A 22,891-nucleotide genomic window follows, 5' to 3' on the forward strand; every position below is an offset into this window, starting at 1 on the left:
CGCCACAGAGGTACCTGGTTGATGGTTGTCATGTTTCTATATGGCCATGTCATTCATATGTACATATGCCTTTTAAAATTGGGATCATACAATTGCTTTGCAGCCTACTTTTTTCACTTAATATTTTATAGTTCTTTTTCCTTTGCATAAACATTCTTCAAAACTACCATATTGAAGGGCTGCGTCATCACATAGCTGTATTGTAATGTATTTAATTATTCACCTATTTTGGAGCATCTGGGCTTGCATTTTTTTGCTATTCGACATTTCCTTTATTGATCATCTTTGTCCATAATTTTTTGTTTGAATTTCTAATGATTTCCTCAGAGGAAATTCCAAGACATTTAAGTTTTCTAGTTAAATATCCTTGATACGTTCCGTGAAAGTTTTTCTAGAAGGGGTACGCCTGGCTTATTTATATGCCACCAGCAGCCCAGATCTGAGAGGGCTGGTGTCGTGGGTCTGTACCAGCTTATGGTAACATCAGTAAAGCAAATCCTACTATCTAAAAGGAAAATAATGGTATTTCAAAATTAGAACACATGATTATCCGCAAAACAGAAACGTTCATAATTATTAAGCAATTTTAAATTTTGGAGGGGTCAATTATCTGCTTCTGTTGCCTGTTTTTCTAACAAGGTTTTGATGGATTTATTTAAAAATCGTTTTATGAGCTCTTTATCCATTGCTATTGTGACATTTGTGGCATATGTGTTTTACGAGTGTGTTGATTAGTTTTATGCTTGTTTTTGATGGTTTTTAACATACCAAAGCTTTATATTTTTACACTGTCAAAGCCATTGGCTTTTCCTTTTGTGACATTGTCCATTACTTAGAAAGTCCTTCCTAGGAAATAGCTTTTTAAATGGGTCAAGAGGTTGCCTCTTCCTCTTCTTGGCTCTCTATTTTTGGTAGATTTTGAACAAACATCCTTTTCCCAAATCCCATTTTCCCTGGAGTATCTGGAATGTGCTTGCTTTTATTTCTTGCTCCCCCCAAAGGCCAGCGTGCTGGGGCAGGAAGAGGCTCTGTGACATAGTGTGATGATCTCTGGGTGGAGAAACCGGAGCAGGGAGGTTCGGGCTCCAGAAATGGCTTGTTTTCCACCTTCAAGGGGGCCGTGCTCTGTTCTAAAAGACGTCTGATCTTTCCCGCCAAAGAAAGGAAAATGCTGTTCGAAAACCTCTTCAACGTAAGGTAGCTGCAAGTGAAGACCATCTGTGTATGGTCAGACCAACTCAAAGGGCTTATTTCTGTGCTTTTGGGCAAGATGGTCCTGGATCCTTGACAGCCAGAATGCCTGGGGGCCTTGAGGGTCTGTGGGTCCCAACACATGATTTAGCCATTTGTCTGCCATGGGCCCCCTGGAGCCACATTCCCTTGTTGCCTGCTTCTGAAGTGCGTGCACCAAAATTGTGCACCATGGAGAGTTCCCTCAGCTCGAAGCCGGAATCCCAAGTTCTAGCCCCAGCTCTGCATCCTCCCAGAGGTGGTAAGCTGCACCACCTTAGGGAGTTTTCCTTCTGCGGAAGGAAGACTCCAACACCCAGCTTGCAGGGCTGGTGTGAGGATTAGATGATCGTACCTTGTGCATCGTCTGGGACACAGGTGGCGTCACGGTGCTTGTTCATCTGATGATAATGAAGCTGTCGCTGCCAAGGAGCAAAGCAACATGGCAAAGATGGCCAAAGTGTGGGGCTGGGAAGAGAGCCAAGATAACTCCAGGACTTGTTGTTATTTCTCTACCATTTGGAGATACTAGATTCTCAGTCCTTCAACGCATCAAAGGATTTTAGGGGAGGAAGTTCGGTGTTGTGGATAAGCAAATGGCTTTGAAGTCCAGCACTGAGTTCCTAACAGTTTCTGGATTTGCCACTTTTAACTCTATGACCTTGGGCAAATTATTTATCTTCTCTGAGCCTCCGTTTCTGCATTGTAAAGTGGGGCTGTTAGCAGTTCCCCACTTGTAGGGCATCGTGGGGATTAAATAAAATAATACCTATAAAATTAGGACAAATATATAGTTATCTTCCAGACCAGGACACTTCTAAGAGTGAAAGGAGGCATTATTAATAATTGTCCAGCATCCCAGGACTGTCCCAGGAAAACCAGGGCATATGGCCACACCTTAAAGAGCTTAGCACAGTGCCTACCTGAATATGGTAGCAGCCAGTGATACTGAAGTGTGTGTGGGCTCTCTCCACAGCTGGGTGGCCCGTGTCAGAGACAGAAAAAGAGAGCCCTGGATGGGACGGAGGCAAGGGGTGAGGGGCAAGGATTCACAGACACTCCGCTGAGGGGTTCGCCAGGAGCAGCCCGAGCCTCACCAAGCCCTCTGTGACCTCTGGGAGGTTGTCCTTCATAGAAGGGGATGGTAGGGGGACAAGTTCCTTTCCCAGGGTCACCTCTGGGGAGGCTCTGCTTGGACTGGCCCCTCTCCACTCTCTGTCCCATGGGATCAAGTTGAAGCCAGCTGTGGACAAGGCAAAGGCTTTGGTTCCAGCCTGGGTCTGGCCCTCCCCTCCTCTGGGCCTCTGGGGCCCACGCAGAGCGTCATCACAGTAACTCTGGAGGTCACAGCTTTGCCCCCCTCATCCCTGAGGGACCCCTCATCCTTCGCCCCTAGCCTGCCGGATACGGAGTGAACAGACACATGGCCTGTGCAATCCCTCTTAGGCCCTCAGTGTACACATGGCCTGTGCAATCCCTCTTAGGCCCTTAGTGTAAACACATTCCTGAACCCGAGCGGCAGGAGCCTGGAGTGACTCAGGCCTCAGGAATGTGCAATCTGATCCCCTCTCTTGGGGGGTAAATTCCTCATCCTAAGGTGGGCAGCTAGCTGGCCAAGCCAAGAAGCCCTGGAGGGCCTCTGCTCCTTCCGAGTGTCTGAGCTGCCGCGGCGGGGTCTGGACAGGCTCTAAGGGAACAAGCTCTTACAGCTGCAGCTTCTTGGCTCTGTTCCCCTGCTTCGGACCCCAGAGCCTTCTGGCGTTGGGGGCGGTGGTGCAGGGGTGGAGGGAGTGCTCAGGGATCCCATTCCATGCTCAGGTTCAATGCTCAGACCACAGAGCAAGCAGGCTGAGTCAGCAGTGGTGGGAGATGGGGACAGGCACCCCAGCCTTCCCCAGGCACATCCCCTGAGCAGAGGAAGAGAGGAGATGCCTCTGGATCGTGGGGACTGAGAGAATAATCTCTGGCTGGCTGGGCTGGGCCGGGAGTCCTTGGCCTCCCAGCATAGCCTTCCGGGATGCTGGCTACTTTCAAGGGCAGCAACTCGGAGGGTGGAGCTCTGGGTTACTCACCCCCAGCCTGGCCCAGCCTAGGGCAGGGACTCTCTGGGGTTATAACTCTGTGTCCTTATTCATTGCCATCAAGCAATTTAATGAGGAATCTCTTAAAATCACAGAAGAAATCCCTCACTTGATGGCTCTGAGGGTGGCCATTTGCTACAGGAGCAAAACACTGGTTAAGCCTAAGTCTGTGAGCCAGGTACCAAATATGGAAAAAGTCAGAAATCCCAAGTAATGGAACACAGATCAGAGATGCAGGACCTTTGGCCTGAAGTAGAGACCTGGGCAGCTTGGTGGGGGGCCCAGTTCTGGGACTAGACAAGTCACAGTCACTCACCATCACCGTATATGGAAAAGTGCCCTGCCAATTCCAAAGGCTGACCTGGCTTCCAGCCTCCCTGAGACCCCTATGGCATGGTCTGGTGCGCTGCCACTGCTGGACCCCCGTGTCATGATGGCCAGGATGGGCAGCTAACCCGAGGCCGCGGTGCCCATGCCCTTCCTCTGGTGGAGGGCCTCCCGAGGAAGCTGAGCGCGCCTCCTCCCACCGTGGAAGATGATGGTGGACCGCCGTCCTCACCTCGCCCCTGGGCTAGAGTGATGCTTGGGACTCGCGCTTGACAAGTCAAACCCTTCTCCCTGGGGCTTTGACTCTGGAGGGAGTGATGCGAGGCTTCGGAGAGAGGCTGGAAGGACTGCAAACTCCAGCAGCGTCCATCCAGGGGGGCAGGTCCCGGCACACCGTCCGCACACTGTCCAGCTGCCCTCAGCCCCTGGTTCCTGCTTGTTCCCAGCCTGGTTCTCCAGCCTTCCTGATGGTCCAGTGAGCTGTCTGATATCTTTCCATGAAAATCCTTTCCTCAGTAAGTTAGCCAAAGCTGGTTTCTGTGGTCTGAGTATAAAGGTGAAATGCAACGGATGGGCAGATACCAAGGCCTGGGGTGTGAGAGGGCAGGGCTCGGACAATCAGAGGGGTAGCCACAGGGCCAGCGCCCCTCCCGGGATTGCATAAACCTTGCTCTAAAAGTCTTGCTTGCTTAGGGTATGAGCAGAGACTGGGGGTGACTGAGGGTCTTGGTTCTGGGGGGAGGAGCTGGCCCTGGGAGCTCTCAGGTTAGGCCAAGTGTGGCAGGAAAGCCAGAATGTGGGCAGATGCTGAGGCAGGCCCAGGGTCCAGGCTCTGGTGAATGGCACACGGCTGGGACTCCTCCTTGGCCTGGTCAAATTAAGTAGGTACCCCATCCAGCCCACAGCTTGGCAGGCACAGAGGGATCAAAGGTAGGGTGCAGAAGCAGGGCAAGTGGAAGTTCTCAAGAACTGGGCAAGGAGGTGGGTGGGACAGCAGGGCAGGATCCCAGATGCAGGGCTCACGCCAGCCCGGGCCACCAGCTCCTCATGCCTTGCCTCTCAGTAGGGCACAGAGGCCTGAAGCGCAGGCTCCCAGGCCAGGGCACAGGCGCTGGAGGTTCTGACCCTGCCAACAGGGTCCCTGCCTGGTCTGAACCCAGCAGCAGGAGGAGACCCAGCATAGTGTGTGCTTGTTTCTATTTGACAGCATTCCTCCCTGGAGCAGGGTGAGCTGAGCCCAGCAGACTGAGGTCATGTCTGCCCAGTGACAATCTTCCCACTGTCCCTCTGTGGGGACATACAGCGCCCTCCCAGCCGCCCCTTAGCTGACCTCTTGGGTGACTGTGAAAGCTGAGTGGAGTGGGGGTGGGTGGGTCCCCTGATGGCAGGGGTGGCAGGAGCAGAAAAAGAGGCTACGATGTAAGAGGCTGATGTGTGAGGGGGAGGGGGGCCCATCTCTGGGGCCCTCTCAGCTGGAAAATGAGAGAAGTTCAATGACCATCCCGGGGCATCCGCAGAGAACACCCTTGCGCGCTGCTCCACCACTTCCTCGCTTATTTAAGCTGCCTGAGAGGGCAGCCCTCCCGCCAGCACCTCTTTCCCCATCCACCCTTCTCTCCTAGCCTCCTCCACACCTCAGGCGGACAAGCACTCCAGCACCCTCCCTGTGGCCCTCCCTCTGGAGGTTCGGAGCCCTGCCCTGCCCCACCTGCGCTGGGAAGGCTGTATCTCCTGGAGCTGTTCTGTGCTGCCTGAGGCTTCTCCCTTCAGGAAGGCAGTCAGGCAGGTTGGTGGACAGACTCTAAGGGTGGCCCCATGATTCCCCACTCTGTGTTCAGTCCATAGTTCCCTGCCCTTGGGTGAGGGTGGGCCCTGTGACTTGCTCCTGCCTCATAGAATACAGCAAAGGTGAAGGGATTTTGCAGGTGTCACTAAGATTCCGAATCAGCTGATTTTGAGTTAATCAAAGCAGAGATTATTCTGTGTGGGCCTGACTTAATTGGGAAAATGCCCTTAAAAGAGGGACCGGGTCCTTCCTGGGTGGAGAGCCTCTCCTTGCCGGCTTGATGGAGTAAGCAGCTGTGTTGAGGAAGCCCACCTGGCAAGGAACCACGGGAAGCCGCTGAGATCAGGGTGTGGCCCCCAGCTGACTGTCAGCAAGAGAGCTGGGACTCCATGCTACAGCCATGAGGAAATGCACGAACTCAGAAGCATATTCTCCCTCTCTTGAGCCTCCAGATGAGAGCACTGCCCAGCTCACACAAGATCACGATCTTGTGAGACCCTGAGTAAAGGATCCAGCTAGGCCACACCCAGACCCCTAAGATGAGATGATCGAGGTGTGTTGTTTTAAGTTGCTGAGTTTGTAGTGATGTTTTACACAATAGAAAACTAATACCGGCAGTGAGGTGGGAGGGTTAGGATGTCAGGCTGGAGCACAGAAAGGGAGTGGGCTGTCTTGCCTTCTTGAGGGTGAGAGTCCTGATTCCAAGCCCCCATTGGGCCAGAGTCGGCAGCTGGACGAGCCGGCTCTGGGCTGGGCCGGGGGTGAGGGCTCTCACTGGGGCCTGGTTTCCAGGTTTTGCCCAATCAAGACTGCACAGGGGGAAGGGGATGGCCAAGAGTGCACTTCGGGGACACTTCCCCGGGGATGGGTTCTCTGCAGCAGTATCCTGAGGCCTGGTCGTACCCTTGGGCTGAGCTCAGCAGGAGTGGGATTCCTGTTGGCATGGTCTGTGCATATTGAATTTGCATAATGATTTTCAGTAGAAAACCATCACTTGCCTGCCCGGCGTTCACTCCCAGCAGCAGCTCCTGAGGGCTCCTTCTGCTGCATACCCTGCCAGCGCTTGACAGTATCTGTCTTGGTGATTCTTGCCAATCTCCTGAGTGTAAAATCGCATCTCACTGTTTTAATTTGCATTTCTCTGATAACTAGTGAAGTTAACAACCTCTTTGTGAACTTCTTAGTCATTTGGGTTTCCCTTCCTATGAATTCTCTTGATTCCTCTCAGAAAATGATTTTTTGCTTTTTTCCCCTTGAGGTTCCTAAGGGCCCCCGGCTGCATCCAAAGTCAGGTGCAGCTGCTCAGCCCCCCGCCTCCTTATTCCCTGGCTCTGCCCAGCCCAGGCCACCAGGCCCTGTGCCTTCTGCACCAGTCCCTCAGGTCTGTGTCCCCGAGCGTGGGCTGCGTTCTGGGAAGAGTGTGGGTGTGGGATCAAGGTGTTTCTGCCCTAGATAAGGATCTGAAGAGACTATAATAGAAACAGATCTGTAGCTGTCTCTCCACACCCTTTTTACTTGCTTTTTATTAAGCCAGGAAGGAGAGAGAGGAGGTCTGCTGCCTCCCAGGCCTGGCCTCAGTCCTGTATCGGGACTATGGGTGGGTGACTGGATACGGTGTTTTCTCCTGCTGCAGGGACCTAGGCAGCCTGGTGGACCCCCATCCCCCAGAAGGACTACGGTTACAGAGAACCAGGGAGAAAACACAAATGACCCCATTGAGCCTGCAGTGCCAGCGGGGGCTTCCGGGGCAAACAATGGCCCTCTGTGTCTGGTTTCTCCTGAGGGCCGCCAGCCCCTAGTGATGAGTCACGCAGGATGGGTCCTGCGCCTGCTTTGTTGTGCCGCGGAGCTGGCGGGTGATCTCATCGAGGAAGATCGACCTCTCGGGAAGCCCTGTCACTGGACCGTGCCAGGAAGCCCGCGGCCCAGTAAGGGCCCAGAGCCCAGGTCCCCCCGCCTTGAGAGAGTTCCTGGAAGTGGGGGTCTGTGCTGGGCAGAGCGAGCCAGCCAGGACCCTGTGCTCACAGAGCCCAGGGAAACCCCTCCTTTGTTCTCTCCGGACACAGCACGTGTGAGGGGCCGCCCAGACTCAGCTGTGTCCTGTGGAGTTTCCTGGACTCAAGAAAAGCTCCAGACAAGTGCATTAGGAGCATCCCAGGGATGGCCGACCTGGGCCTCGCAGGAAGCCCAGGGCTGGGGTGGTCACCAAACCTCCCTTGGCCTATGAGGCTCGGGAGGGAACGAGGGAACAAGGAACCATCCACTTGGCTGGATTCGACAGAGATCTCTGAAACAAAAAGCCATGTGAGGCGGAGGCCATTTCAGTTATTGGAACTCGGACATCGTTGTTTGTGGTGTTGTTTAAAGTACACCCCACTGGCTGGTACAAAGCCTGGCTCCGGAGCCACGTGACCACACACCCACTGACTGTGTGGCCTGGAGGGAGTTACTCTAGCTTTCTGAGCCTCCGTTTCCTCCTCTGTAAAGTGGGATGGCAGTACTGCTCATAAGCTGTTGAGGGCACACCTGAGCTTACCTGGGCCAGCCTCCTGGCTCATGGCCACCCTCAGTGATGGCAGTCTCCGCTCTCGCCTTCATTCCCTTTGAAGGGAATGAAGCGCTGAAGAAGCTCTTGGCTGGGCTTGCATTCTGGTTCACCTGCCAGAGGCTCAGGGTGCGAACGTGTTCCCTGGAACGCTCACCTCTTCTCCGGATGCAGGTGGTGGGTGAGGCCGCCTGCCAGAGCCTCCAGGGGACGAACCTCCCTGGTCAGTCCAAGGCCCAAGAATGGTGTCATTGCCTCCTTGGGCTGGGGTTCCGTGGTGAGCGGTTGCTCAGAGCACAGGCAGGAGAGAAACACTGTAGGGGTGGAAAGTCCAGGCCTGCCGGGCCCAGGCGGAGAGGCCCAGGGCTTGGCCCCAGAAACCACGGAGACCAAGGCCCCTCTGCGCCCATCCCTCGTCTGAGGGCAGCCCTAGGGCACCTGAGGGGCCGCAGGTGGGACGCCAGGCAGTGGGCACAAGAAGCAGTTCTCAGTGGCCCGCCTCTCCACCTCTGCCCTACGCTGCTGTCCAAGATTCTGGAGCACTGCACCTAAGCCATCTTCTCGTGCCCCTGGCCAGGGACCAGCAAGTTACCTAAGGGGAAGTGACACGGCGCTGACCGTGCCATTTCAGAGTTTCCCAGCCTGGCAGATCATCATGAGAAACTGGACACATTACCATGGCTTTTACAAGTCCATGATCACCCCCGGCCGCAAAAACAGCCACCTGTGAAGAGAGTTGCAGAGTCACACTGGAGAGATGTGAAGAAAGAGGCTCTGTTGGTGGTTCTGACATGGCCACATGTGTGTTACTGACCTGTGTTACACCCTTTCTGGAAGCCCCCCTTCCCCCTCCAGCCCCAGTGCCAGGGACTGTTGCTGGGACAATACCCCTCACACTGCACCCTCCTGCCTGCATGGGGTAGCAGTTGCTCCAAGAACATGATCTAAGGCTCAGAAGCATGGTACTTTCAGCTTCCACACAGGCCTTAGTCGTCTAGCCCCTGCTGGCCTCCATCTCCTGCCCATCTCCACTTCCCAGTATACCCTTCAGTGTGGAGAAGCACACTGACACTTCCCAGACGGGCCCTCCTTCGGCCTGAAGGGTCTTCTTCCTCATGCCCCCTTCTGCCCACATTGGTGCTATATTAAAACCGCTGATATGGGAATTCCCCGGTGGTCCAGTGGTTAGGACTCCACACTTTGAATGCCAAGGGCCCGAGTTCAATCCCTGGTCGGGGAACTAAGATCCCACAAGCCCCGTAGCATAGCCAAAAAAAAAAATAAATAAATAAAATAAAATAAATATAGTAAGTCCCCTACGTACGAACCTTCAGGTTGCGAACTTTCGAAGATTCGAACGTGCGTTCCATCAGCGTCAGGCGTGAGTGAAATTGCAGCTAGCCCTCCGTCTCCTATTGCTGACGATCCTTCAGCTCTACCATCTCCCACCTCCTCTCCCTCCTCCAGTCAGTAACTCTTCTTGCCTGTTCACTCGATGCCAGCCCCTGTATGCCAGCTGTTATACTGTACTACTGTACATTTCAAGGTACTGTACTGTAAGATTAAAACTGTTTTCTTTATTTTTTGTGTTTGTTTTTTTATGTATTATTTGTGTGAAAAGTATTATAAACCTACTACAGTACAGTACTATATAGCCGATTGTGTTAGTTGGGTACCTAGGCTAACTTTGTTGGACTTATGAACAAATTGGACTATGAACGCACTCTCGGAATGGAACTCGTGCGTATGTAGGGGACTTGCTGTAAATAAAAATAAAATCGCTGATATGTCGCAGGAAATATGCAAGGAGATTGCACGGACAAGTACTTCTCTTAGGGAGAACACTGCATGTGGGTCAGAGGAAGTGTTAGACACGACACTTGGGGAGGCCCCCATGAATCACACCCAGCCTTAGCAGAGGGTGAGGAGCTTTTTGCAGGCCTCTGGTCTTTTCGAGTGCTCTGGGTGAGGGGCCAGAGCTGCCCTGCTCTCTTTTCTCCCTTCCTGCCACGCAGCTCTCAGCCCCTGCCCCACACATACATATTGAACCAATATTAAAAGGATATCGATTTACAGTGTCCCCGATTCTGCATCTTCCCGGAGGCCCCTGTCCTTAGCCACACCGGGCCACCCATGTCTCAGTCGAGGCCAAAGGCACACACCTACCACCCTGCAAACCCACCTTAGCAGCTCTCCTTTGGGAAGCTGGGTGTACAATAGCACTAAACAAATGCTGCTTTTTGTTCTTTTTCCGGTACTTATCACAGCACTCGGCCCACTGCGTGCGCTCCAGAATGTCTGTGAAGGTCCACAGGGCCTCTTACCTGGGTCGGCAGTGGGCACTTCGTTACACCCCCTTTCGACTGAGTGTGTACTGACCTAGGCGTGCACTCAGGGGAGGAATACGTGTGATGACTTCAAGTGTCTCACACCAGGTTGACACCCTCTCCTGCACCAGACGTGGTCCCCTTTCTGATGTCCTTCTTCCTGTGCTGGCCCCAGCGGCCTCTCAGCCCAGTTCAGCCCCTTTGGAGTGTGTCAGCAAATCCTCTTCACCCCACTTGCGATTGCCGGGTGCCTGTCCTCTCTGCTCAGGACCCTCCTGGCCTCCCCGCAGCCTCGCCCTGCCAGCCGGCCCCAGGAACAGTCAGGACAGTAGTCCCCAAGCCCAGCTTTCTTGCAGACACGACTCCGTTTTCCAGAAGCAGCCTCAGGCCCACTCCTATCCCTGCCGGCCACTTGCGGCCCCACTTTGCTCATCTAGCCTCCCTCGCTCTGAGCCTACTGGCCTCTCTGTGGCCCCTGCACCCGTCCTGCTCAATCCCACATCTGGGCCTCTCCACCTGCCGTGTCCTCTCCTCCCCTCCTGCCTGGCCCACCTAACCGCTGCCCCCTCCACGGCGCAGCTCAGCTCTCAGTCACCCCATATTACCCTCTCTGGCCAGTGTAGCCTCCATGATTTTGCCCTTGTCTGCACCCCTGTGGGCTTGACTATTCCACAGAGTTAGGGTCTCTAGGGCCTTGGTCTAATTCAGGTCACCATGAGCACCTCCTGTATGCAGGACACTCATCTAAACAGGCCCCCAGAGTCAGACTGGACACAGCCTGTCTGAACACGGGCTCTGAGTGTAAAGTTCTCTGGCATCGGCCTTGCCACAGGACTGGGACCTTTGGGGACATTTGCATGACACACGAGTCCAGGCCTGGCCTTCCTCAGGAGTGCTCAGATCTGGAGACAGAGCTTCAGGCAAAAGAGGGTGTCAAGAGGCTGTAGACCCCAAACAAATCGGTGCAGGGAATTCCCGGCAACCACCCATTCTGGACATCCGGTTGGTGCAAGCTTCATTGGTGGAAATTCTGACCCCATGCTTTGTTTTCCACTGAACACAAGGATGTGACTGAGTGTTTTTTGGTTCTTAGAAAGCAATTGCTTTCACACAGAACAGAAACAGAAACTTCAGCCTGCATTGTCCTTCTGGTGATAAGGTCTGCTTCCCAGAAAGCAGGAAATGTTCAAGGAACAGTGTAGGGCTTCTCTGGTGGCACAGTGGTTAAGAATCCACCTGCCAATGCTGGGGACACGGGTTCGATCCCTGGTCTGGGAAGATCCCACATGCCGCGGAGCAACTAAGCCCATGCGCCACAACTACTGAGCCCATGCGCCACAACTACTGAAGCCCGCACGCCTAGAGCCTGTGCTCCGCAACAAGAGAAGCCACCGCAATGCGAAGCCTGCACCACAACGAAGACCCAACACAACCAAAAATTAATTAATTAATTAATTAATTAAAGAAACAGTGTAGACTCTGTGATGGGATCAGTTTCCACTTCTGTTATAGAATAAAAAGTCCCCGATTGCAGTGTGTGCCCTGGGCTCCACTGAGGACACTATTCAAGCCTCCCTCTCCTGCAGAATATCTGGGGGCAGCAATAACTGTCGGCACCTGCTATGTGCCAGGCACTTGACAACACTATGAAGTAGGTAAGACTGTCCCCACTGTAGAGAGAAGGTCATAAGACCGGGAAGTGTCAGAGCCTCTCGAATCAGGCCTGAGGCTCAGGGAGGTCCCATGTGAAGCATGGAAAGTGGGATGCCTGTGTGTGACTCCAGCGGCAGGAGGATCTGTGCTGGGAAGTCTTCCTGGAGGAGGTGAGGCTCTGGCTGGTTCTCTGATGACAGAAGAAGAGGAAGAACCAGCAGAGTCCAGGTAGAAGGAAAAACACAGGCAAAGATTGAGGGAGAGCAACCTGACCAGAAAGAAGATGGGATAGGATGGATTTCAGGCCCTTCCCAAGCAGCTCATCAGGAACTTCTTGGGCATCCCTTTTCAGAAACAGTTATCTTTTGAGCAACCCCTCCCTGAGTGTGGGTATCAGGGGCCTGACAGCCCCTCACACCTTAAATTAATTCCTCAGCTGCTCTTGCCCTCCCTGGGTGGGGTGGGCCTGAGGGAGGGGTGGCATTCAGGATACAGAGGGGTCACAGACCAAGGCTCCATGTGGAAGAGCCCAGGCCTGCAGACTCCAGGCCTGTGGGTAAATAACGCAGGTGTTTTGAGGCTCAGGTCTGGAGAGCAGAGGAGGGAGGTGGCACACCTCTCCCCAGTGCACCGCCCCTCACCTTGTGCCGGAGTGGGTCCTCCAGGGATGCTGGAAGAGGCTCTCACAACCTTTGGGAACCTGCAAGGTGGGAGCAGAGTGTGGCTGAGGAGCTGGGAAGTCTGTGTGTTGAGGCCAAACAGTATCCTGGATGTCAGAGCTGGAGGAGGAGGAAGTCGGTACTGCTTGGCCTTTTCTGTCTTTGAGTCAGTTGATGGATTCACATCAGCCCGGGGGGCTTTGGACTTGGGCTTCCAGCTGTGGGGCTGACACAGTAGTGTCTCTGTGCTTCCTGCCCCCAGCACGGCCTCTCAGGGCTACAGGACTGAGTCAGGTAAATATCCCTCCAGATCCCTTACCCTTGGAATGTGGCCTTAGCTCAGCAAATGCATCCCCTGGGAGTGTGAATAGCTGCAGAACCAACCCCCAGAACCCATTGTTCTGGAAGTTCCAGAGAAAACAAAACAAACTCCCAACAATATGGGGGTGAGGAGGGAGCACGGAAAGGGCCGGCGGGGTCTTTGTCCTTAGGCATCCAGACGTTTACATTTTCCACATTAATGAGCTGGGAAACAGCTGTTTTTATGCCAGTAATAACAACCAACACCCCCTCCACGTTCTCATTTAATCCTGGCCAAAATCCAAGCGAGGCCAACACGAGCAGAGCATCCCATTTCAGAGCTGAGGGGATTGAGATTCCAAGAGGCCCTGTGACTTCACCAGGGTCAGTAAACACCAGAGCTGGGACTCGAATCCAGTGCCCCAGCTTCTTTCGAGTCCACCTTGAGGGGGGCCAGCTGCACCCATCCAGGGATAGGATTGGACTGAAGGGTCTTGCCTGTTTCCCTCGAGCTTCCCAATGTGGAGTTTGCTGGATGAGGAAGCAGATTCTTTCGTGAGGCCAGCCTTGCCCGGTGCTGCCTGCCCCCAGGTACTGCCACAGGAAGGCAGGAGACAGCTGAATGGGGCTGGGCGGACCATTGTCCCCCATGCACCCAGGCTGGCCCTGCTCCCTCTCCGTAGCTACATTTATCCCAGCCGTGCAGTACTCATCTCTTCCCGCTGGTGCCCTGGCCTTGTGGGGCCTGCAAATGAGGCCTCCCACACTCCCTCTCCAAGGCCAGCTCAGCCTTACTCACCAAGCCTAGGGCCCTTCACAGGGTTGGGAAGAAGAAGGTAGCAACGGATGAACTGCTCATAGATAATTAGCAATGGGTTGAATCTCCTCCAAAGCCATAAGATTTTCGTGGACTGATGTATGTATTTTTTAAATTAATTAATTTTATTTATTTATTTTTGGCTGCGTTGGGTCTTCGTTTCTGCGCTCAGGCTTTCTCTAGTTGTGGCGAGCAGGGGCTACTCTTCGCTGCAGTGCACGGGCTTCTCATTGCAGTGGCTTCTCTTGTTGCGGAGCACGGGCTCCAGGCGCGCAGGTCAGTAGTTGTGGCGCACGGGTTTAGTTGCTCCGCGACATGTGGGATCCTCCCTGACCAGGGATCGAACTCGTGTCCCCTGCATCGGCAGGCGGATTCTTAACCACTGCGCCACCAGGGAAGTCCATGGACTGATATTTTTAGCAGAAAAAGAAAAATTGGCTGAACTCATAAATTGTGATTTTGCATGCTCATCTATTTCCAAAGCTCACTGCTACATAACTAAGAGCTTGTTCTTTGATTATGGCCATTTAGGAAATGGCATTCTAACAGGATTGCTGGAGTCTCCCAAGCCTCGCAGTTTGCACCAAGAAGATGCGTGTGACAGCACTTCCATCTGGCAGGTGGCCTCACTGGAAGACACTCAGAAGTCTGGAGAACCGAGCCATAAACAGAAGCACAATTAATCAGTGCAATTGTTTTCCCTGCTGTGAACGTGGTATTTCTCTGAATTTTTGAGGGCAGCACGCACGGGAAGGACCTGGCTTGGCATTCTCTGTGGCATTCAAAACAGCACTGAATGTCCAACCTGCTTTGATTTCTAACATCGGTCTTCCCGCTCACATTTCGTCTCCTGGAAAACTCAACCACGAGCCAGACCGACACACAGCAGCAAAGCCTTTGCTCTGCTGGCTCTGACTGGGGCGGGAGTGCTGGGTCCCCTGAGAAGCCTGAAGTTACTGGCTTTGACTGGAGGCTCTCTGGAATCTGGGTTTTGCTCATTGTTATTTTTATGAGAAAATTACTTGTTTTTGTTCCTTGCAAACCAGAAAAAGGAAAATAACTTAAGCCAAGAGCCGAATAGGAAGGGGAAACCCATTAGCTCCTTACTGAGTTAACAGCTCTGAGCCGTCAAGCTGGTTGAGCCTCCAGAAGCAAGAGCCCCGGAGGCGGTGGCTCCTTTAGAACCACTGGTCTACCCTGACCTTGTCCTTTTGCGGGAACCTCCGAATCTTAGGTTTCCAATCTACAAAATGGGGACTCAAAACCTGTTGAATGATGCGAGTCTCAGGATTAAAATGAATGAGTCAGGGGTTTGGGGTCTCCCTGGGGAGGGCAGTGACAAAAGCACACCTCCTAGAGAGACCCAAGGTGCCATGGGTGCTGGTGGGGAGTCCCAGGGCTGAAGAGGAGAGGGTTTTTCCATGGGAAGAATGAGGTTGGTGCTTCCCCCACTGGAAGACCAGACAGGATCCTGGACACACTGGGCCTCTTCTCCTCAGGACCCCAGGGCCTGGCTCCCGGACCCGAGCTGGCAGAAGCCCAGGGGCAGAGGCTGGCCACGCCTGAGGCAGGTTTTCCTCTCCCCAAAGTGTCTGGGCTCCCAAACTGCCCCTCCCCACCTATCCCAGCCCAGCCTCAGGGACGAGGGGCCCGATCGCCCAGTTTTGTATTAAACTTCAGGAACTGGGGTTACCGAGAGGGATTTGCATGTTCACCTACACACCTGACACTAGGATCCCAGCCATATGCGAGGGAGGCTTTGGGGTGGGGCCATCTTCTGTCTGGGGCTTGGGAAGTGAGGGAATGGGGGAAGGGCTAGCGGCGATGCCATGCCTGGATGGTAGAAGCCCCTGAGGAGAGGGACCCGACGCGGCCTCTGCCGTGCTACCCCGGTATTAGTTTCTTACGGTTGTTCTAACCAATCACCACAAACTGGGTTGTTTTAAACAACAGAAATTTATTCTCTCACAGTTCTGAGGGCCAGAAGTCTCCATTTCACTGGGTATCAAGGTATTGTCAGGCCTGTACACCCTCCAGAGGCTCTGGGGGAGAATCTATTCCTTTCCTCTCCCAGCTGCTGGTCGCTGCTGCCACACTCGACTCTTCAAAGCCAGCACCCTCAAATCTCTCTCTGCTCCATCTTCACAGTGCCTTCTCCTCCTCTGTGTCAGGCCTCCCTCCTTCTCCCTCCTGTAGGGATATGTGCAACTGCATTTAGGGCCCGCCTGCGTAATCCAGAATAACCTCCCCATCTCAAGATGCTTAATCACATCTGTCAAGACGCTCTTTCCAAACAAGGTAACTGTGTTAGTTTCCTAGGGCTGCTGCAGCTAATTACCACAATCATGGTAGCTTAAGATAACAGAAATTTATTCTCTTGCAGTTTAAGTCCAGAAGTCCAAAACCAAGGTGTCAACCAGGCCGGACTCCCTCCAGAGGCTCTAGGGGAGACCCCCTCCTTGCCTCTCCCAGCTTCTGGTGGCTCCCGGTGTTTCTTGGCTTGTGGCAGCATCGCTCTAATTTCTGCCTCTGTTTTCACATGGCTTTCCTCCCTGTGTGTGTCAAATCTCCTCCTTTTTCTTATGACACCAGTCCTTGGACTTAGGCCCTTCCTACATCCAGGATGATCTCCTCTTGAGATCCTTAACTACATCTGCCAAGAAATTATTTCCATATAAGGTTGCATTTACAGGTATCAGGGATTAGGACTTGAATATATCTTTTTGGAATACTGTTGAACCTACTATGGTGACACTTAGAGGTTCCAGGACTGGTTATCTTTGGGGAGACATTATTCTGCCTACCACATTCCTTATGCTTTGATGGCTACCAGTGGGCCCTGGCCCTGGGGGCTGTGGAGTCGTGGATGTGCTGAGTGACAGGCCGGCTGCACAGGCACTTTTTTCCCCTTGGGGCATGGCAGGGAGCAGTTAGAAGTGCAGGGGGCAGGGCTGCATCCTCAGAGCAGTGGCTACCTGTGCCTGACTCCTGGGCAGGTCCCATGTCCCCTGGGTGGGACAGCCTGGGAGCTGATCCCAGGGCTCTAGTTCCCGGCTAGAAATGGAAGGGAGGGAGCTTGTGAAGGTTATAATAATTTGTACCATTTATTGAGAACCTTCTATGTTCTAGGTACTTTTCTTCATTGTTTCATTTAATCCTCAATAATTCTGACCATTTTACAGACGAGGTTACTGAGGCTCAAAGAGCTTTAGTGACCTGACCCAGATCTCACAGATACTAAGTGATGGAACCAAAATAAGAACTCAGGTTGGGTGAAGGAGAAGGTCCTTGGTTTTTTCATGACATCATGCTGTCTCGCTTTGTAACAAACTTAGAGTTATAAATCACAGGTCTGGGGTGGAGGAGGGTTGGGGACATAATTTCAAACTCTTGGGGCTATACCAAGACGTGAATCAGGAGTTTTTGTAGCCCCATGGCCTGGGTCAGGGATGGCAGGGAGCAGTGGGAGAGGGTTCTAATGGGAACGGAGGTGTTAAAGAAATAATTATTGCATCACTTGTTTAAAGAATGGTAAGGCAGACTTTACGCAGGGGACTGTCACTGCGGTGGGGTTTTGTAATAGGAGAGAAATTGGGCTCAACTGCAAATAGAAGGAAAAATGGGACTTTATAGCTAAGAAGCAAGGGCTGTCAGGGGATGGAAAATTACTACGAGGAAACATCAGGAGTCATGAAACTTACCTAAGAGGATCCTTGCTGGAGACAGGTCAGGGTGATCACACACCACCTGGGGGTGGCCAGGGGGATGAGCAGCCCCAGCGGATGCTGAAGGTGATCAGACTTCAAGGATGGGGGATGCTGGCTAAACCGACTTAGCAAGATTCTTACTAAAATTGGATGAACACAGAAGCCCAGAAGCCAGGACCTAGTGGAGAGGAGAGTCCAGAAGAACCTGACTAGAGTTTGGTGAAAGAGAGACTCTTATCAGAAGAAAGTGGCCCCAACTGGGAAATCTTGGTGTTCTGAGCTACAAGAAGGTCGCTGAGCCGGGAAAGAGCCCGACGGGAACCACATAAGAAGTTGGCCGCAGAGCCAGGCCTGAGCCGTGCTTCCCAGGCCTCTCCCCCTGGGGCCCGGGCTGCCCCACCTCAAGGAACTGGCTTCAGGACCAATTCAGCACTTGGCAGAGGGAGGAAAGGGCTCTGGGTGTGAAACCAGAAGTCCCAGGCCTGGCTCTTATCAGCTCTGTGACTTTAGAAAATGGCTTAACTCCCCTGAGCCTGGATTCCTTGACAGTAAGATGAGGAGGGCACAGAGCAGACACGCTGGGATCCGGGAGGGGCCAGAAGCCTGCAGTCCTGTCCTCAGCGTCTCTGTGCTGCCCGAGGAGAAGCCGAGCAGATAGAGCCCGGGACTCAGTGACCTGCGCTTTGCCCAGTCCCCCGGGAGTGGCCCTGCCAGGGCTAAGTGCCCCGCGTAAAGACTCCCTTGGGAAGTTGCGGTTAACATGGGCCAAGGGCAGGATCATGGCCTCCTTGTGGGCCAGGATGAGGGTCCTGCCAGGTCCGGGAGGGGAGGAAGAAGGGAGGGAGGGTCTCCACTGTCCTGTCTCTTCACCAGGAGGGGGTCCTAGGGGTTGGAGGGACTGTTTTTTTCAATCTGTGGCGCCAGACTCAGTTTGGCGAATGACCCGTGGAGAGAACCAGGGCAATAAAGCCAGAATAGCTCAGGCACAGGAAAAAGGACACAAAGATGAACAATGTGGGGCGTGTTCAGCAGGAAGAGATGGGATCTGGGGCTGGGCTGCTGGGCAAGCCTCAGGCTCCAGGAGTCTGGAAGTACACGGTGACCTGGGGCTCAGGCCACGCTGAGAGGAGAGGGGGCCCGGGCCCAGAGGTGGACAAACACAGAGGGACAGGGGAAGGGGAAGGGGAAGGCCTGAGAAAAGGGGGTGCAGCCTGAGGAAGAGGCTTCCTGTGTTAAGGGCTGAGGAACAGCTCTCTCCAGAGTCAGGCCTCAGTTTTCGTCGCTACATTAAGGGGCCGAGATGCCTGTCTGTTCTGACCCACGTTGACTTAGCCAATGTGGAGCTCTTGCGGCTTGCAGGCTGGGCTGTTGGGTCCGGGAGAAGGAGACTGGTCCCTGCCGCCAGGACCTGCACCCTCCCCAGTGGCCTCACTGCTCCCGTGAGCACAGGTGAGCTCTGCTCTCACCTTGAATTCTACAGAATGACATCCAAGCCCCCCGCAGCCACCCGAGGCCTTCCATCACCTGCCCTGCTGCCCTCCTCGGCCTTACTCCCCACAAACCTCTCCAGCTCAGGGAGCTACTGGCTTCCAAGCCTCCAGGCCTTGTCCGTTTTCTCCTCTTTCTGAAACAGCATTTCTTGTCTCCTTCCGCAGCAGAATCTTCCTAAGCTCTCAGGAATCAGTTCAGCATTTCCTCCTCTGGGAAGCCCGCCCTGCTCTCTCAGCCTGGGCAGCCCCCAACCACTCTCCCCCCATGAGAAGCCTAGAAACACTGCAAGGTAATGAGACATTTACCCATCTCTCTCCCACCACCCTGAGCTTCTGAGGCCTTGATGGAGACTCTCCGTATCTTCACCCACCCAGACCAAGCTGGGCCAGGCTGAGAGTAGACGTCTTGAGAGCGTTTCTGGATGAGTGAGCTGAGGAGTGATCTTTTGGAGGTGGTGGTTGGAGGAGAGGTGTTTCACTCGCTCTAGGGCTCCATAAAGTCGGAAAAATACATACCTCAGGGGTCATGATGTAATGCTCTAAAATGGAAGCAGGACTCCAGATTCGGGTGTCTCGCCAGAAGAGGAAAGAGAAAACTCCCCTTTCACACACTGCAAGAGCTGGGGCGAGGGCCGTGGGCCCTGGGGTGTCAAGAGCCCTGGAGGGTTTTGTGGCTAGGGAGCGTGAGTGTGGGATGGATTTGGGGTGGGAGTCCAGGGCGGCCCCTCTCGTAAAGGGCCAACCTGGGACTTCCCTGGCGGTCCAGTGGTTAAGACTCTGCGTTTCCAATGCAGGGGGCACGGGTTCGATCCCTGGTCAGGGAACTAAGATCCCACATGCTGCGCGGTGAGGCCAAAGAATAAAATTTAAAAAAACTTTTTTTTAAAAGTAAAGGGCCAATCTCTGGCTTGCCTCCCTTCAGGCTGAGGCCAGAAAGCCCTGAGCAGGGGCCATGGCCAGGTTAGAGCTCCTCCTTAAAGACCAGGTTGAGGTTCCTGACCTCAGGGAGGGAGACGTCCCTCCACCTGTCCGTCTTTCCTGGAATTAGATGGAAGGAGGGGGCAAATGCGGAGCAGGGCAAGAGCTAAGGCATGCATGGGGTTTGGCTTCTTGGTTGCTCTAAAGCTGAGCCACAGTCTGGCCTGGGACTTGAGGGCCCGGGGCCCATCTCCAGGGACACAGGCAGAGCGGAGACAGCGGACCCCCTCTAGGGTCAGTGGAATCAGGAGGGGTCTCAGGAGCACTTGGGGCTGGTGGCCAGAGTGGCGTACTCCATGAACTTAGGGACACGGTAGCCAAGTAAAACACAGATTAAATTCAAATTTCAGATAATAGAACGTTGTTTTTTTTTTTTTTTTTTTTACTGTAAGTCTGTCCCAAATATAGTGTGAGATCTACTTAGACTAAAACAATTATCTGTTGTTCACCTGAGATTCAAATTTAGCTGGGTGTCCCGTATTTTTATTTGTCAAATCTGACCACCCTATTTAGGGGTCAGCCTGGTCTGAGGGGCAGTGTGGCCCCCAGACCCTTTTACAGAAAAACATTTCTAAAACAAACACTACCCCCAGCAGCTTGCACAGAAAAACAAAACATGTAACTTCCTGAGAACACGTTATTGTCTGAAGGTGGAAGTCTGCGATTTTGAAGGAAAAAACAGTTTTCTGCTGAGGAAGAGTGAGTCACAGGCAAGCTGAAAATGGTTCTCTGGCTTTTGGGGTTGGGTGGACATGGCCCCCTTCTTCCCTCTTTCTCATGTCCATTTATCCAGCTGCCCTGGGCTGGGCCCTGACTCTAGGTCTACCAAGAACCCCACCAACCATGCCACTGCTGACCACCAGCCTCCTGACTTCACTGCCCAGAAGACCCACTGTATCCCAACCACTGGCCCAGCTCTGCCTGGGTCCCTGCAAGTGGACACTGGGGTCCTCAAGTCACAAGCTAGACTGTGGGCTAAGCTTTAGCCCAGCCAATACGGCCCATTGGGGCACTGAGGCTGGCAGGCCTTGTGCCGGTAGAATGGGTGTGTGTCCCCGGAGCGGTCTCCACCTTGAGCTCTGGGGCTGAGAGCTGGGAAGGGTCACCTTGGCCTGTTTCCCCATCAGTAGGGGGGCTCTTTGAGAGAAGCACCGTGTCTTACGGCTCTCCGTCTGTCCTGTCCCCCAGCACAGGGCCTCGCCTGTCCCACCAAGTGTGGAACAGATGTCCCCCTGGTAACTGCCAGTTCCAGGCCCTGGGGACAGGCTGCTGTGGGACAGAGATGTGTGCAGGGTGTGTTCAGGGTGACCAGGCCCGGGGGCCTCCTAGTGCAACCCCTGCTTCTTCCCTCGCCACCTCATCCAGTCTGCACATGGCAGCAGAGGGTCCTGTTAAAACCCCAAGGCTGGTCTCAGCGCTCCTTTGCTCATAAACCCCGCCAGGGCACCCATCTCACAAGAATGAGTGTTGAGGTCCTGCAGAGGCCCACACAACCCACGCTCTGCCCCGTTACCTCTTGACCTCAGCTCCCGGAAACCTCCCCTTGCCAACTCGGCTCTTCTTGCTGGGCCCTGAGCCAGCAGGGCTTCATACTCGCTCTTCCTTTTTTCTGGAACGTTCTCCCCCACAAGGTTCACCTCTTTCAAGGCTTCACCAAACGTCTCTTTTCCTGACCTCCTGACCACCCTGTTTACCTTACCTACCACCCAGCCCTACCTTCCTCTTTCTCCATAGCGCGTCTCACCGCCTGGGATTGCCTTAGGTTCGGGGCTTCCCGCCTGTCTCACCTGCTAGAATGCCCGCCCCGTGAGGGCAGGATTCACATCTGCTCCCAGGCCACCAGGGCACCCAGCAGGCGGGCCGGGTGGGAGGGGCCCAGTGGCCCAGAGCAGCCCAGCGCTGGAGGAGCAGGTGAGGGGGGCCTGGATCTGCCACTGCCCATGGGGCTGACTGTGCAAATGAACACCAGGAGCCCCTCTCACTGGGGAGCAGGGGCCCCAGACATGTCTTCAGGGTCGAGTTCAACCTCCTGAGGGCTGGGTGAGCTCATGTCGGGAGGGACTCCCCTCTTCTCTCTCCTGAAGCTGCTGCAAACCTGGGACCCCATCCCACCGACATGGAAGAGCCACTGGAGGGAGGCCCAGCTCACCCCTCCCTCCCTTCGCCTCACCCCCAATCCCAGTGGGGTAAGAGGGCAGGGTCACAGGTCAGGAAGTGACCTTTCTAACTTGGGGTCAGTCATCCTGGCAAACTGAGCACAAAGCCAGCCTCTCCGCATCTGCAGGAGGCTGTCTGGTCCCAACGACATTCCAAGCATTCTTTGGGGTCCTGTGTCTGGAGGGAAGTAGGGCTTTGTGCAGTAAGGAAGTGTGAGACTGACTGGGACCTCTTTGTTTGGCTGCCAGCACTGCCTGCCGTCCTCAGGCCCCACTGTCTGGCCTGACGGAACCAGCTGGGGTGAAGTGGGGGGGTGAGGACAGAGGTCCCTGGGACTGGTGCCCTCCTGCCGCCCTGCAGGCATGCAGCCCCTGACAGGCCTTCCTTCACAGTGCCCTGCTGGGCCTGGCCTCAGACAGTCTGGTAGGGATCAGGTTGAGGGCCAGGCCAGGGGCCCCAAGCTAATTCCAGAAACAGCACCTTAAGTGGCCTGCAACTTGGCCTGTGGGGAGAACTTGAACCCAGGGGTCACCCACATTGGTTTGAATCTTAGCACTGGCACTTACTAAGGAGGTGGCCTTCTCCCAGTGATGTCAGCTCTCCAAATCTTAGTTTTGTCATCTGTAAAATGGGCTAATAACACTCACCAGATAGTGTTATTGAAAGGATTAAGCGAATATATGTAATGGTGCCCGGGATGGTTTCTGGCACAAGAAGGCACCCGATAAATGTGAATCCCATGGTGTCAGGAGATTCTGAGGGGGAGACAGAGCAGGAGAAACTCAATCCCTATCCTTGAGGGCTCATGGGGTAGATGGGCAGTGAGGAGACCTC

At 54.0% G+C, this 22,891-nt stretch overlaps 2 long non-coding RNA genes across 2 annotated transcripts; one reads left to right on the forward strand and one right to left on the reverse strand.

The window, feature by feature from the left end:
- Positions 1-2,530: 2,530 nt before the first annotated feature.
- On the forward strand, positions 2,531-17,657 carry LOC309644113. The gene is made up of 2 exons (XR_014254246.1): positions 2,531-4,153; positions 14,257-17,657. It is a non-coding gene; the product is annotated as an uncharacterized lncRNA (long non-coding RNA).
- On the reverse strand, positions 14,837-21,565 carry LOC309644110. The gene is made up of 2 exons (XR_014254243.1): positions 17,427-21,565; positions 14,837-16,378 (listed from the first exon to the last, which is right to left on the reverse strand). It is a non-coding gene; the product is annotated as an uncharacterized lncRNA (long non-coding RNA).
- Positions 21,566-22,891: the final 1,326 nt, after the last annotated feature.

This window comes from Balaenoptera physalus (assembly GCF_965194825.1).
Source record: "Balaenoptera physalus genome assembly, chromosome: 15".
Lineage (NCBI taxonomy): Eukaryota > Metazoa > Chordata > Mammalia > Artiodactyla > Balaenopteridae > Balaenoptera > Balaenoptera physalus.